The 14,078-nt window shown below is 51.7% G+C and overlaps 1 non-coding gene across 1 annotated transcript; it reads left to right on the top strand.

Moving 5' to 3' along the window:
* The first annotated feature begins 13,629 nt into the window (after window positions 1-13,629).
* On the top strand, window positions 13,630-13,702 carry TRNAR-CCU (transfer RNA arginine (anticodon CCU)). Its single transcript has one exon. It is a non-coding gene; the product is annotated as a tRNA-Arg (tRNA).
* The last annotated feature ends 376 nt before the right edge of the window (window positions 13,703-14,078 follow it).

Raw genomic sequence — 14,078 nt, 5'->3', positions numbered from 1 at the left:
TGACGCCAAGGCTACGGCCCTGCTGTCCACAAAACTGACCCCACCAGCAACGACTCCAAGCTGTGCATCTGTCATTTGTTCTCTCCCTGCTGGAATTCCAGACTCCCCCCTCCAACTCTGTCCTCAGCATTTTCACTTGGACACCGAGGGCTGTTTTAGACTTAACACGTCCACACTCCAACCCTGCCGCCAGTCCATGCCCATGCTCCAGCCTGCTCCACCTGGGTCCTTCCATCTGAATTAACAGCCTCTCCAGCGCCTCCCCCCTCCTCGCCCACTTGCTCTTTAGCCTTCTCCTTGACTGCTATCTGTCGCTCACGCCCCACAGGCAATATGACAGCTGCCCCTGGAATCCAGGGGCTTCTTCATAGCTCAGTAGGTAAAGAATCCGCCTGCAATGCAGGAGACCCTGGTTCAGTTCCTGGGTCAACACAGTGTGGGAGACCTGGGTTCAATCCCTGGGTTGGGAAGATCCCCTGGAGTATGGAAAGGCTACCCACTCCAGTATTCTGGCCTGGAGAATTCCATGGACTATACAGTCCATGGCGTCACAAAGAGTTGAACACAACTGAGCGACTTTCACTTTCACACCTGGAATCCAGTCCTTCCTGCCTTCCCTGCCCTGGTGCAGCTACCACTGCCTCTTGCCTGGATTCTCCCAGATGCCTCCTGTGGGTCTCCTTGCCCACCCTCCCCACCACAGGCTCTTCTCCAACTTCACAGCCAGTTACATCAGACCACGTCACTTACTCTCCAGCGGTGACCCCAGCCCTCACCCCCATCCCCGTCTCCCCAGTCTAGGCAGTTTCCTTCCTCTGAGCCATTGTGCTTGCTGTTCCCACTGCCTTAAACCCTTAAACATTCTTCCCCTGCCTCTGAGCCATTGTTCTTGCTGTTCCCATTGCCTTGAACGCTCTTCCCCAAAATATCCCACAGCAACTCCCCCAAACCCACTCCATCTCAGCTCAGACCTCCTCAGTAGGCTTCCCTAGATGCCCATCTCAACACTGCATTTCTTCCCTCACTGCAGCCCCCTCCGCTGTGGCTGACTTTTCTGCATGGAGATGTTCACTCTCTGAGATGTACTGTATTTAGAGAGTTGCTTCCCACTCCATGGGAACAAGGTTTTTTGTTTTTTTTTTAATCCTTATTCACTTTTGCACCTCATTCATGTTTAGAACAGCCACTGTTGAGCACAAGCATCTGTTGAATAAGGGCTTCCCGGGTGGTGCTAGTGGTAAAAAAAAAAACCCCACCTGGACCTGGGGACGTGTCCGTAGGGTCAGAAAGTCAGACACGACTTAGCACTGCTGAATAAAGACTGCATGAATGAATGAGTGAACAAATGAATGAAGACAACACTGGCAAAGATCTCCCCCTCTGCTAGTGGTGAAGAATGCTCAGTTAGGGCCCCCATGCGGTCCTGTGTTTGCCCCCCGTGGGGGTGTGACAAGGGCACAGACCTCACCTGGTACAAGCTCCCCCGATGCAGCCATCTCCTCCCCTGATTGGGGGTCTGTGCCTGTTCACAACCCCCCGAGTGACCTGGAGTCCAGCCTCCCATGCAGTGACCATCCACCTGCACCCACGTTGCCAGGGGTCCCTTCACCATTTCTGTGCACCCGGCCTCTTGCTGAGAGGGTTGTCCTCCAGCTGTTGGGGGCCGGATCACAGGAGGACCGGGAACTTGCCCCCATCAGCCCCTGACTGACGGGATGAGCTATATATCCTCAGCTCCCGAGCCCCTGATCAGCACCACTCTTGGCCGTGACCGTCACCTCCAAACCATGAGTCTAGCCTAATCCCATGCCCTTGAGCGGCCCCGTCCTCCTTGGTTTCACTTCCCACTCCATGGCTCCACTTTCTGGAAACACCTCCTAACAAACGCTTTTCACATGAATCCTCATCCCAGGACCTGCTCGTGGAAATTGAGGACACACCTTCCAGGGTCATGAGAATTCAAGTGAGACTGGGGGCGTGTACACACCAGACACTCTGCTCTGTGCCTTCACCCATAGTCTCCTCCCAGCGTTCCAAGGAAGGGACAGCATGACACCCATTTAAAAGATGAGAAAACTGAGGCCCATGGTCCCACGATAAAGGCCATCACCAGCACTTCAATATATGTACTTCCCAACGTGAATGTCTGTGCCTTTCACCCCTCTGTGTGATGCCCCCTACAAAGGATTGGCAGCCTTGAAATGCCACCCTACTTACCAGAAGGCATTGACTCAGATTATGAACACAGTTGTGTGCATTCCTTTCCAACCAACACATTTTCTGGTCACGCTGCCTGACATGTGGGATCTTAGGTCCCCGACTACGGATCAAACCCTCACCCCCTGCAGGGGAAATGCAGAGTCTTAACCACTGAATCATCTGCGAAGTCCCATCCAACCTAACACATTTAAAAAAAACTAGGATGTATTTCCCCTTTTCGCAATGAAATGAACTCAAAGTTGTACCCCATCCCATCCCTGAAGAATTTGCTACACGAGAAGAAAGAAAAAAATCACCGCGCCATATTTTTAACTGATTGCTTGCGTGTGCCTGTTTGGTGAGATTTATTCTCTCATTAATCACTGCCCTCCCTTCATTCATGTTAAATATAAAATTGATTAGGAAAGATCCCCATCATGGTTAAAAAAAAATAATTAGCTGCTACATCATATTGCCCACAGTGCGACAGAAAGGAGTGATTAAATTAGGAATATTAAAACCCCATTAATCTGCGCTCAACTTAAGCTCTGCTTGTTCATCTCGTGGTGGCGCTTATTATTTCTGACACTGAAAGATATTTGAATTACCAGCTGCAACAAGGTCACTCGCTGAAAGATGTCAGGTCAGCCATTAGTCAAAGGCGGGAGAGGCGACCAGAAGTGAGGGCTGCCCACGTGTCCGGGAGGCCTGTCCTCACAGATGTCACTCTGAAAAGCGGGGACACCCCACCTCTGGGCTGGCTGGGGTACAGGCACCCGCAGAGCCTTGATCCACACCTGCTCTCTATCACCCTCTGTGGGTCACCTGTGCCTCTAGGGACCTGCCAGGCATCCTCTGGGCCGGCATCCTCCACCTGTGCCCCACCAAGGTCCCCGCCTCTTGTCTGTGGGTGCGTGAGAGCCCCGCTCCCATGACAGGGATTACACTAAACTGGCAAATGTCACCTGCTGGATGCTTGTACCTGCCCAGCCTGTGCTGGACAGCTTTCATCTTATCTCATTTAATCCATCCCCAGGCTTCTCAGTGGTAAAGAATCCACCTGCCAATGCAGGAGACAGAGAAGACACGGGTTCAATCCCTGGGCTGGGGAGATTCCCCTGGAGAAGGAAAAGGCAACCCACTCCAGTATTCTTGTCTGGGACATCCCATGGACAGAGGAGCCTGGTGGGCTACAGTCCGTAGGGTTACAATGGGTTGGACACGACTGAGCAACTGATGCCGTTAATCAGATGAGGGGCTAAGGTCATACAGATGGCAGGCGTCAGCACTGGCAGTCAGCCCCCAAAGGGGACACATTTAGCCACTTTCTAGGTACTTCCTTTGCCAACAAACACTGGAGTCCTCTGAACTCCCTTTGAAGGATGCTACAGCACCGAGGTGAGTGAATGTGATCAGGGGTACGGTCCCATTTTGCAGGACTTAACCATTAGATCAACAACCATCACAAACCACCTACCACAGCCAAGCATCAAGCTGGGTGAGCTGGAGCCTCTCCCGGAACCTGGCCAAGACCCCGCAGAGCCGTCACCTGGGGAACTGGGGCCAGGTCACCCAACAGGGGGAGAGACTTTCTCACCTCCTCGTCTTTCTTTAGCGTAAAAGCGTGGCTAACCTCTGCCTCTAGCCATCTGTGTCTGAATTTATTTCTTCTCTCCCTTTAACATCATTTGCTGTTCTGTGACAGAACCCAAATCAGCCCCCAAACCACTCATTCCTCTGACCCTGGAGGGAGGGGTAGGGAAGATCACTGTCCTCCGGCAGCTTGTGTTCCCAGCTGCTGGGCCTGCTCTGCGTTCAGGGTTCCCTACCCCACCACCACCACCCCAAGGAACTGGACCGGACCAAGAAAGGGTCTCCCTAGGACAGCTGGAAGTGAGTGCATCAGAAGAGCAAAGGTGAGCAGAGCTGAGGGAAGGAGTCTAGGGTCCACACTGAGGAGGGGGATAGGGGTCTGAGATGAACAGGGAGTGGGAGGCACTGGATAGATACTTCCTGAGTGGATGAACAAAGGAGTGGATGAATGAGTAAGTGGATGAATCCATGAATGAGGAGGTGAATGAATGAATGAGTAGTTGAATGAATGGGTGGATGAGTGAATGAGTGGATGAATGAATGAATAAGTGGATGAATGAAATCAGGGAATGGGAACTGGGAAGTCAGATTTAAGTCAAGGCAGAGAGCAAGAGAGAGTCAGGACCAAAGGTTGAGAGTCAGGACAGTCCATGGGGGTGTGCCAGCCTTTCCCATCAAATCATGGCCCAGGGGCTCAAGGGTGAAGGCCTCTGTCCTTGTCTGACCTTCGCACATGTCTTGGATGCAAAACTGGGCTGCGCCGACCCTCCACTCAGGCTGGGAGCGCCTCCTTCTCAGGCCACTGAGCGGAGTCTTCCTCTCCAGGGTTAGCCAGCTGCGCTCACAAAAGAGCAGGCCTCCTTCTGCTGTGAGAGGCACAGCCCTGCTGTGACCTTCGTGGCCGCTCTCCACCCTGACCTCTTGCCCGCAGGGCATGGAACACCCCCTCCTGGTCCCCGCTCCTGGCTGACTCGGTGCTGGAGTGCCTGTGCTCAAGCCAGCCTGTTGAACTGAATCCAAGTGGGGCTGGAGACCTCCAGGGGTGCCTCCCTGTTTCACTGTGGAGGAAATGAACCCCGATGGGTCATGGGTTTGCCCACACCCCACTTCTGGCTCATAACCAGCTGCTTAGAAAAAATGCACAGCGTTTATTTAAGAGCGGAATTCCAACTTGGTAGGAAGGGTTTTCTTATAAGGGACACCTGGAATGGCCCAGAGTCGGTTCCTGTTACAGGGTGTTCTCTGCCTCTTTTTGATGCTTACCAGATGTGTTGGTGAGGGACAGGCCCAAGGGAGGATGCATGTGGACATGGGGACCAAACCTTGTCCCACATAACCATGGTCACGGGCTGCCCGCAGCGCCAAAGTCAGTCCAGGGCTCATGAGCCAAGGGGCCTGGCAGCCTGGCCCCCGAGTCGTCCCTCCTAAATGGCAGGGACAGAGCTTCCCCTGCTCCCCACCCCCGTGTTCTCTGCCTGCAGCAGATGTGGGGTTGTCCCCACCCCAGCCATGGTCCAGGAGCGCTCAGCTGGGTTACTGGAAAGACAAAGACGCCAGCCTGTAAAAACAGCCCACACTCCTGGTCAGTGCCTGAAGCTGGCCATGCACAGGGGTGGTTTGGAACAGCCTGGGGCCCTCCCCACAGGTCTCCTCGGAACCACCTCGGAATCAGGACAGGGAGCATGTGACAGCTGGACCAAGAGTTTACTTGGCAGGCAGGCTCCGAAACCCAGGGCCAGCTGCCTGGCGATGTGGAGGAGTGGATTCTGTTTAACTTGCTGCTGGCCAGCGTGGCTAAGGGCACAGAGCAGGCATGCGGGCACCCATTCTCGAGGATGAGGTTCAGAGCAGGGCCAGACCTCAGACCTCTCAGAAAGCTGGTATTCTCCAGGCTGGAGACCACACAGGGCTGCATTTCCGAGAGTCAAATTTAAGGCCCGTCATCTCTAGCACAAGGACCGGAGCATGCGTGCTAAGTCATTTCAGTCGTGTCTGACTCTTTGTAACCCTATGGACTGTAGCCCGCCAGGCTCCTCTGTCCATGGGATACTCCAGACAAGAATACCGGAGTAGGTTGCCAGGCTCTCCTCCAGGGGAATTGTCCCGACTCAGATCAAACATGTGTCTCTTGTGTCTCCTGCATTGGCAAGTGGGTTCTTTACTGCTGAGCTGGACCAAAGGAGAATTTAAAATGACCCGAGGACACTTGGCTTGATAGGTTTGTCAGTGGCCTAAAAGATCCTGGAGAAAATGTATGTCGCGGGTGACTTCTGGGAAAAGGACATAACAAGAATAAGAGGCACGTCTTAGCGTCTCCGGGAAGGGCCCAGGGGGAAGAGAGTGCGCATGTGCGGCCTGGCTGCCCCTCCACCCCACCCCCCACCCTCTCCTCCCTGGGAGCACAGGGCCGGCCTTGTTTTCTGGCCCTGGGCCTGCACGGAGCATCACATTGTGGGCGTCATGAGGCAGCTGAGAGGAAAGGGCAAAGAGGCACAGGCCTGAGGGATCCTCCGAGTGGGAACCCAGCCTCCCGGGCGGTTCCCCAGGCCCTGCGTGAAGCCAGATCCAGAAGAAAAAGAAAATGGACAGGTAGTGTGCTCCTGACTCCTCAGGTTTGATGAGGATGGAGAATTTGATGCTTCCATGCTCTCGGCAGGGGGCGTGACCTGGGTGGGCAGGGGCAGCCCTGGAAGGTGATGCTTGGGGTTTTAGAGGGGAATGAAAGGGTTAGTGCGGTCATGTAGAGCAGTGGCCCACAACCTCCGGGATCCAATGCTTGATGATCGGATGTAATAATAATAAAGTGCACAATAAACATAGTGTGCTTGCATCATCCTGAAACCAACTCCCCCCTCACTCCAGTCCATGGAATAATTGTCTTCCAGAAACCAGTCCCTGGTGCCAAAAAGGTTGGGGACCCCTGATTTAGAGTGGTGACATGGGGATGGAGTTGTGGGAGGGTTGGTGGCTTTGAGAGGATGCCTCACATGGGGGGAGCGACAGGGATAGGGATGGGACAGGGGGAGAGCTGTGAATCCCACTGACACTGAGGGAGCCCCACACCAGCAGGGGCTTCAGGAGAGGGAGGCCTGTGCCTAGGAAGGCATCTCCTGCTCATGGATCTCGCAGAGAGAGACTAGCCCAGAATGATGCTCTAAAGTCCAGAGGAAAGAAAATAACCAGTGCTGGCTAGAAAGTCCAGTCTGGGCTGGGAGAGACCAGGGGACCCTCCCCATGAGTCCAGGGCAGGGAGGGAACTCAGACAGGCCCAGCGGATCCTGATCAAGGGCCTGGCCTCCAGCTAGAAGACCAAGGCCCCAGTCCCCACGCAGTTGGGGTGACCTCCTTATACTCCGGGCCTCAGTTTCAGCATCTGAAAAATGGGTTCATTGTGAGGAGTGACGGAGCCTGGCACAGAGCAGATGCCCCACAAGTGCTGCGTGAGCCCGACTCATTTGCAAAGCAGTGTGTAGGTGTGGGGGCACATTCAGTTACAATTAAAGTTACATTTGATTCTGAGGGCTGTCTTTTCACCTTGCTTACAGTTTCCTTTGTTGTGCAAAAGCTTTTAAGCTTCATTAGGTCCCATTTGTTTATTTTTGCTTTTATTTTCAATATTCTGGGAGTTGGATCATAGAGGATCCTGCTGTGATTTATGTCGGAGAGTGTTTTGCCTATGTTCTCCTCTAGGAGTTTTATAGTTTCTGGTCTTACATTTAGATCTTTAATTCATTTTGAGTTTATTTTTGTGTATGGTGTTAGAATGTGTTCTAGTTTCATTCTTTTACAAGTGGTTGACCAGTTTTCCCAGCACCACTTGTTAAAGAGGTTGTCTTTTTTCCATTGTATATCCTTGCCTCCTTTGTCAAAGATAAGGTGCCCATAGGTTTGTGGATTTATCTCTGGGCTTTCTATTCTGTTCCATTGATCTGTATTTCTGTCTTTGTGCCAATACTATACTATCTTGATGACTGTGGCTTTGTAGTAGAGTCTGAAGTCAGGTAGGTTGATTCCTCCAGTTCCATTCTTCTTTCTCAAGATAGCAAATGAAGCAACAGACCAAGGATTAATCTCAAAAATATACAAGCAACTCCTGAAGCTCAATTCCAGAAAAATAAATGACCCAATCAAAAAATGGGCCAAAGAACTAAACAGACATTTCTCCAAAGAAGACATACAGATGGATAACAAACACATGAAAAGATGCTCAGCATCACTCATTATAAGAGAAATGCAAATCAAAACCACAATGAGGTACCATTACATGCCAGTCAGGATGGCTGCTATCCAAAAGTCTACAAGCAATAAATACTGGAGAGAGCATGGAGAAAAGGGAACCCTCTTACACTGTTGGTAGGAATGCAAACTATTACAGCCGCTATGGAGAACAGTGTGGAGATTCCTTAAAAGACTGGAAATAGAACTGCCATATGACCCAGCAATCTCACTTCTGGGCATACACACCAAGGAAACCAGATCTGAAAGAGACACGTGCACCCCAATGTTCATCGTAGCACTGTTTATAATAGCCAGGACATGGGAGCAACCTAGATGCCCATCAGCAGACAAATGGATAAGGAAGCTGTGGTATATATACACCATGGAATATTACTCAGCCATTAAAAAGAATTCATCTGAATCAGTTCTAATGAGATGGATGAAACTGGAGCCCATTATACAGAGTGAAGTAAGCCAGAAAGATAAAGACCAATACAGTATACTAATGCATATATATGGAATTTTAAAAGATGGTAACGATAACCCTATATGCAAAACAGAAAAAGAGACACAGATGTACAGAACAGACTTTTGGACTCTATGGGAAAAGGCGAGGGTGAGATGTTTTGAGAGAACAGCACTAAAACATGTATATTATCAAGGGTGAAACAGATCACCAATCCAGGTTGGATGCATTAGACAAGTGCTCGGGGCTGGTGCACTGGGAAGACCCAGAAGGATGGGTGGGGAGGGAGGTGGGAGGGGGGATCGGGATGGGGAACACATGTAAATCCATGGCTGATTCATGTCAATGTATGACAAAAACCACTACAATATTGTAAAGTAATTAGCCTCCGACTAATAAAAATAAATGGGAAAAAAAAAGTTACATTTGAAAGTTCCAGAAAGATCATCCTCAAAGAAAATGGGAGACAGAAATAGACTGGACATGTGCCCCCAAGTTATAAGCAACTCTGGGAAGTATGCTCTAGAAGGGTGCGGTATGTCGAAAAAATGTCTCCCTGCCCACACCCAAGATGTATCCACATCTTAATCCCCTAATGGCTCAGTGGTGAAGAATCTGCCTGCCAATGCAGGAGATGCAGGTTCGATCCCTGGGTCGGGAAGACCCCCTAGAGGAGGAAATGGCAACCCCTCTCCAGTATTCTTGCCTGGAGAATCCCATGGACAGAGGAGCCTGGTGGGCTACAGTCCATGCGGTCGCAAAGAGTCAGACACGACTGAGCACACACACGTGCCTTGCTTGGTAGACAGTGTGGATGCACTCTGCTGGGGAGAGAGGAGGGAAGTTTGACCCCAGCAGGTGCAGTCCAAGAGGAGAAGCAAAGTCAGAGATACGGCCCTTTAAAACATCCCAGGGCAAATCCTCCATGACCATCCAGACCAGCAAAGATGGCTGCGGCAGGAGGCCCTGGAAGGATAAAGCAAGTGGGCTCAGTGCCCAGCCCGGCTCCAGCCCCTGCTCTGTTTTGTTGCCCACCTCCCCGGGCTCCCAGCACCCCCAGGAGGAGGACGCACATCTTTGGTAACATCTGTTCTCAGCGTGAATCTCTCCTGTGTCCGGAATCTGCCTCAGCCCAGCCTGTCCCTGGACGGAACCGTCTCTGCAGCCCCTTCTGGTCGCAAAGGCCCTGATGACAAGACCGACTTGCCTGACCTGATGACGTTGGGGCCACAGTTGCTCAGAGAGGCCTCCTGATGGCCATGGCGATGGGTCAAGGCTGGATTCTGACTCCAAGCACCAAACTCATCCCTGGAGGTTAGCAGCCAGATCATTTGTTTACTCTGTCACTAGGAAGGGATCCCAGAGGTGCTCAGTTAACACTTGTTGATGGGCTTGGCTCTCGAGGCTGCTTCAGCTTGGGGATCCTAACTGCAGCACCCGCCCTGGGGGATGGAGCAGCCTCCCTCCAACTCAAGGATACAGGAAGAGACAGGTCCTGATGGCGCATCCTGACAGAGCGATGGTCCCATCACCGAGGGTATCGTTCTCTGCTGGGGAACGACAGCCGCATGGGATTACCCAGGATCGAGATTCACCTGGGGCTTCCCTGGCAGCTCAGTCGGTAAAGAATCCACCTGCAAGGTGGGAGACCTGGGTTTGATCCCTGAGTCAGGAAGATCCCCTGGAGAAGGGAACGGCAACCTGCTCCATTATTCTTGCCTAGAGAATTCCATGGGCAGAGGAGCCTGGGGGGCTATAGTCCATGGGGTTGCAAAGTGTCAGACACAACCGAGCAATTAATACACACATACAACAAGACTACAAGACAGGAGTGGAGGGTGTGGCCAAGCCATGGGGATGCTGGACGCACTTGCGACTCTGGGGATGTTTGCTCCCAGAGGATGGAGTCTAAGAGGGAATCACAGCCCACTGCGCCCCAAAGCAAAAAATTATCCCAGCATAAAATCCTGCTGGGTAGCCTCCATCAGGAGCTTCCTGGAAGCCAGCTCATCCCAGAGCTGTCTGCTTCCCCATCACCCCTGTTTCTCATCCAGAGGAGACCACTGGCCCTACTCTCCTGGGAAGTCTACATCTAGGCGAACTTCATAAAACTTATGCAGCAATTTATTTTATGGTATCTACCAGCTGCTCACTCAGTGGCACAGTGGTAGAGAATCTGCCTGCCCATGCAGGAGACGCAAGAGATTTGGGGTTTGATCCCTGAGTTGGGAAGATCCCCTAGAGAAGGAAATGGCAACCTGCTTCAGGCTTCTTGCCTGGAAAATTCCATGGACAGAGGAGCCTGGCAGGCTACAGTCCATGGGGACCCAGAGGCAGATACAACTGAGCACACACGCACACACCAACTGCTCCATTGTCTCTCTTCCACCTGTTACCAGGAGGCCAGGTCTGATGGTTCCAGGCATCGCCCAGCTCAGGGGGGAGCAGTCAGGACAATGCTGGGGGACAGAGGGCTTATCCAACGGCCCTCCTCACCTCCCCCCCACACCTGGACCTGGCATGTGTCCTGGGGCGAGGCAGCTGAAGAGGACCAAGGCCAGGAAACTTCATTATCCGTCAAGCTCAGCCCTGAAGCAGCCCCAGGATGGACACTTCTATTATGTGTCATCTTTGGAGACAGAGGAGAAAAAAAAGTTTTGAGTTTCATGCCATTTCTATATTTCAAAAAAAAAGAAACCCACCTATGACTTGTGCTCTTTCATCCCAGCTAATCCAGCTCCAGCTGGCTTGATAGACACTGAGGGGGACGTCACAAGGACCACTCTGGAGAGCGCCAAAAGGAGGGCCATCAGCCTGGCCGGCCTGTGGTCACCACTCGCCGTGGTCACCTGGGCTCACTGTGGTCACTGCTGCGGCCCCAGGGCTGCCCCTCCCTTCTCCTCGCCATCATGGTCGCCTGCACGGCCCCTTGGAAAGTGTCTGATTAGCAGGTACCCGCTTCCCCGGCCCCATGCAGGCTGGCTGCAGGAACAAAAAATTGTCAGTCTGATGCAGCAGGGGCTGCAGGCTGAGGCGTTGATGTGGCCAAGGAGGGCCTCCTGCATCTCCTCCAGCGAGAGATGCAGGTGCCAGCTGCCGAGGGCGAGAATATTCACGGAGGAAATGAGTCTCCCTAGAGGAGCAAAGGTGACAAGATAACACTTGTCATCTTTAATCAGAGACAGAGCCAAGGCAGCTGCTTCCGAAATAACTGCTCCGGCATCATGGAAAGCTGGACGCAGTGTGGCGAGCTGCTCATTTCAGGGGAAAATTGTCAGAGCCCAGACTACAAACAATAGACAAGCTGCCCTCGCGGTCACTCTGGGCTTCACCCGCCAGGTGCCTCGTGAGGCCTTAGCTCGATGGGGTCAGAGGAACGGTTTGGGGGTGAAATAGCAGGGGTAGCCCTGCTTGCTGGCCCCCTTCTGGGGTCCAAGGTTGGTGGCTGGATTCACTTTGACCTGAAATGGAATCACCAGCTCCTTGCCTTGGGGGTGTGGATGTTGCTCTTCATCTCTCACTGCTCCAAGTGCCAACTGCCAGCATCTTTATCAGGGATGACGCGGCAGCTTTAGCTCTTGCTGTTCCTCACCTCCCACGGCACAGACCTGTACGGGGCTGGGAGGGGAGGCTCTGCAGGCACGAGCAGCTTCTAGGGCTGCCCTGGATCAGCCGGAGCAAGCGCGGTGCCTGTGCTCAGTTCCCCCAGGAAGAGTCTCCCCCACGACAAAGGACATTGGAGCTTGATGTGGATTCAGTATCAACCCTCCAGCTCCGCCTGTTCTCCCCACCTGAACAGCTCCCTACACTTGAACCTGCACTGCCAGTCCCCTTTTTGCTCAATCCCCTTTACTGCCCCAACTGCTCAGCGAAGTGCTGGCCAAAGAGGGTAACTTCTTTTTTTTTTTTTTTCAATTTTATTTATTTATTTTTGGTTCTGCTGGGTCTCTATTGCTGAGGGCTTTTCTCTAGTTGCAGAAAGCCGTGGCTACACTCTAGTTGCGATGCTAGCATCATCTTAGCTTCTCTTGTTGCCAAAGACAGGCTCTCGGGGATGGGGGCTTCAGTAGTTGCGGCTAGCAGGCTCTAGAGCACAGGCTCAGTATTTGTGGATGCTGGGGCTTAGCTGCTCGGCATTCGGGATCTTTCCGGATCAGTGATCGAAACCATGTCTCCTGCCCTAGCAGGCGAATTCTTTACCACTGAGCCACCAGGGAAGCCCCGAAGAGGGCATCTTTGTTACTGCAGCTCTGTGTTGAGAAGTGGCTGCCATCTCCTTTCACAGTGATCCCTGCGGAGGCCAGTGGGGCGATGGCACTCTGCAAAACCAATCCAAGCCAAACAAGCCAAGCCGGTTTTTTGTTTGTTATTTTTTTAACCTTAAAAAGTTTGGCGGGCACGTCCTACCAGTTGGAGACAGTGTGACCAGAATCTCTTTCTTCCCATTTTGTCATGGGAACCCAGCAGGGGGACAGAGCAAGAAGAAAGTGGAGACAGCTGCGTTAGCCAAGCACGGGAGAAGGAAGTCACGAGAAGACGCGACGAAGGTTCGGAATAGGCAATGGGGTGTCCGCCGCCGGAGGTACAAAGACAAGTGGGTGTTTGGGATCCTGAGCAGCATGCAGCAGAACCAATGGACGTGGCTGGAGGCAAACTGGGTGCCAAGACACCAAAGCAGGCCTCAGCTTGCCACAGCCTGGCTGTGTGGCTTTCTGAAGCCACTTGACTTCTGTGGGCTTCATTTTCCTCTGTGCAATGAGATGGCAGGACCCAACCTCCTGTTTTCTTTCCAGCTTGAAAATCTGATTCAATGACTAGGAATAGATGGAAAATAAGGATCGATCAAGAGAATACATGAGGTCACCTGCTTATTTCTTGAAATCCTGCTCTCCTGTGCAATCTCTTGATTCGAATAATTAGGGATATCCATTTAAGTTATGGTGGTCATGGTAAAGAGCTCAACTTTCAAACAATATGTTCTCTTTTTACTATCTTTGATCTAGTAATTCCACTTCAAGGAGTCTGAATAAAAGTAGAGATATTGAGACAAAGACTCATGTACAAAGATGAACCATTTATCCTTACTAGCAAACATAAAAATATAAAAATAACTCCCCAAATGGATATAACCAAAATAAATTGACATCAGGACTTCCCTGGTGGTCCAGTGACTAGGACTCTGCACTCCTAATACAGGAGGCCCAGGTTCGATCCCTGGTCAGGGAACTAGATCCCACACACTGCAACTAAGAGTTCACACGCTGTAGCTAAAAGAGTCTGTGTGCCACAACTAAGATCGACGCTCCCAAGTGCCGCAACTGAGTGGTGCAGACAAATAAGCAAAATAAATAAATACATTGGCACAGTCGTGAAAATGTCTTCAATGATATTTTAAAACATTGGAAATTATTCATGCTATAAACACAAACATAGCCACATACATGACAGATGCTGCTAATGGTACACAGCCTTCTCCTCTTGGAGGTTGCATTCAGACTCAGCATCCTTCTCAACACAGCTCTCTGAAAGGCTGCTATCAATTACCGTTGGCGTTCAGATGAAATCTACTACCATCTCAGTATGAGATCCTTCAGCAATAATG

Source organism: Muntiacus reevesi, chromosome 18 (genome assembly GCF_963930625.1).
Source record: "Muntiacus reevesi chromosome 18, mMunRee1.1, whole genome shotgun sequence".
NCBI classification, from domain to species: domain Eukaryota; kingdom Metazoa; phylum Chordata; class Mammalia; order Artiodactyla; family Cervidae; genus Muntiacus; species Muntiacus reevesi.
This window is presented reverse-complemented; position numbering and strand designations above follow the sequence as displayed.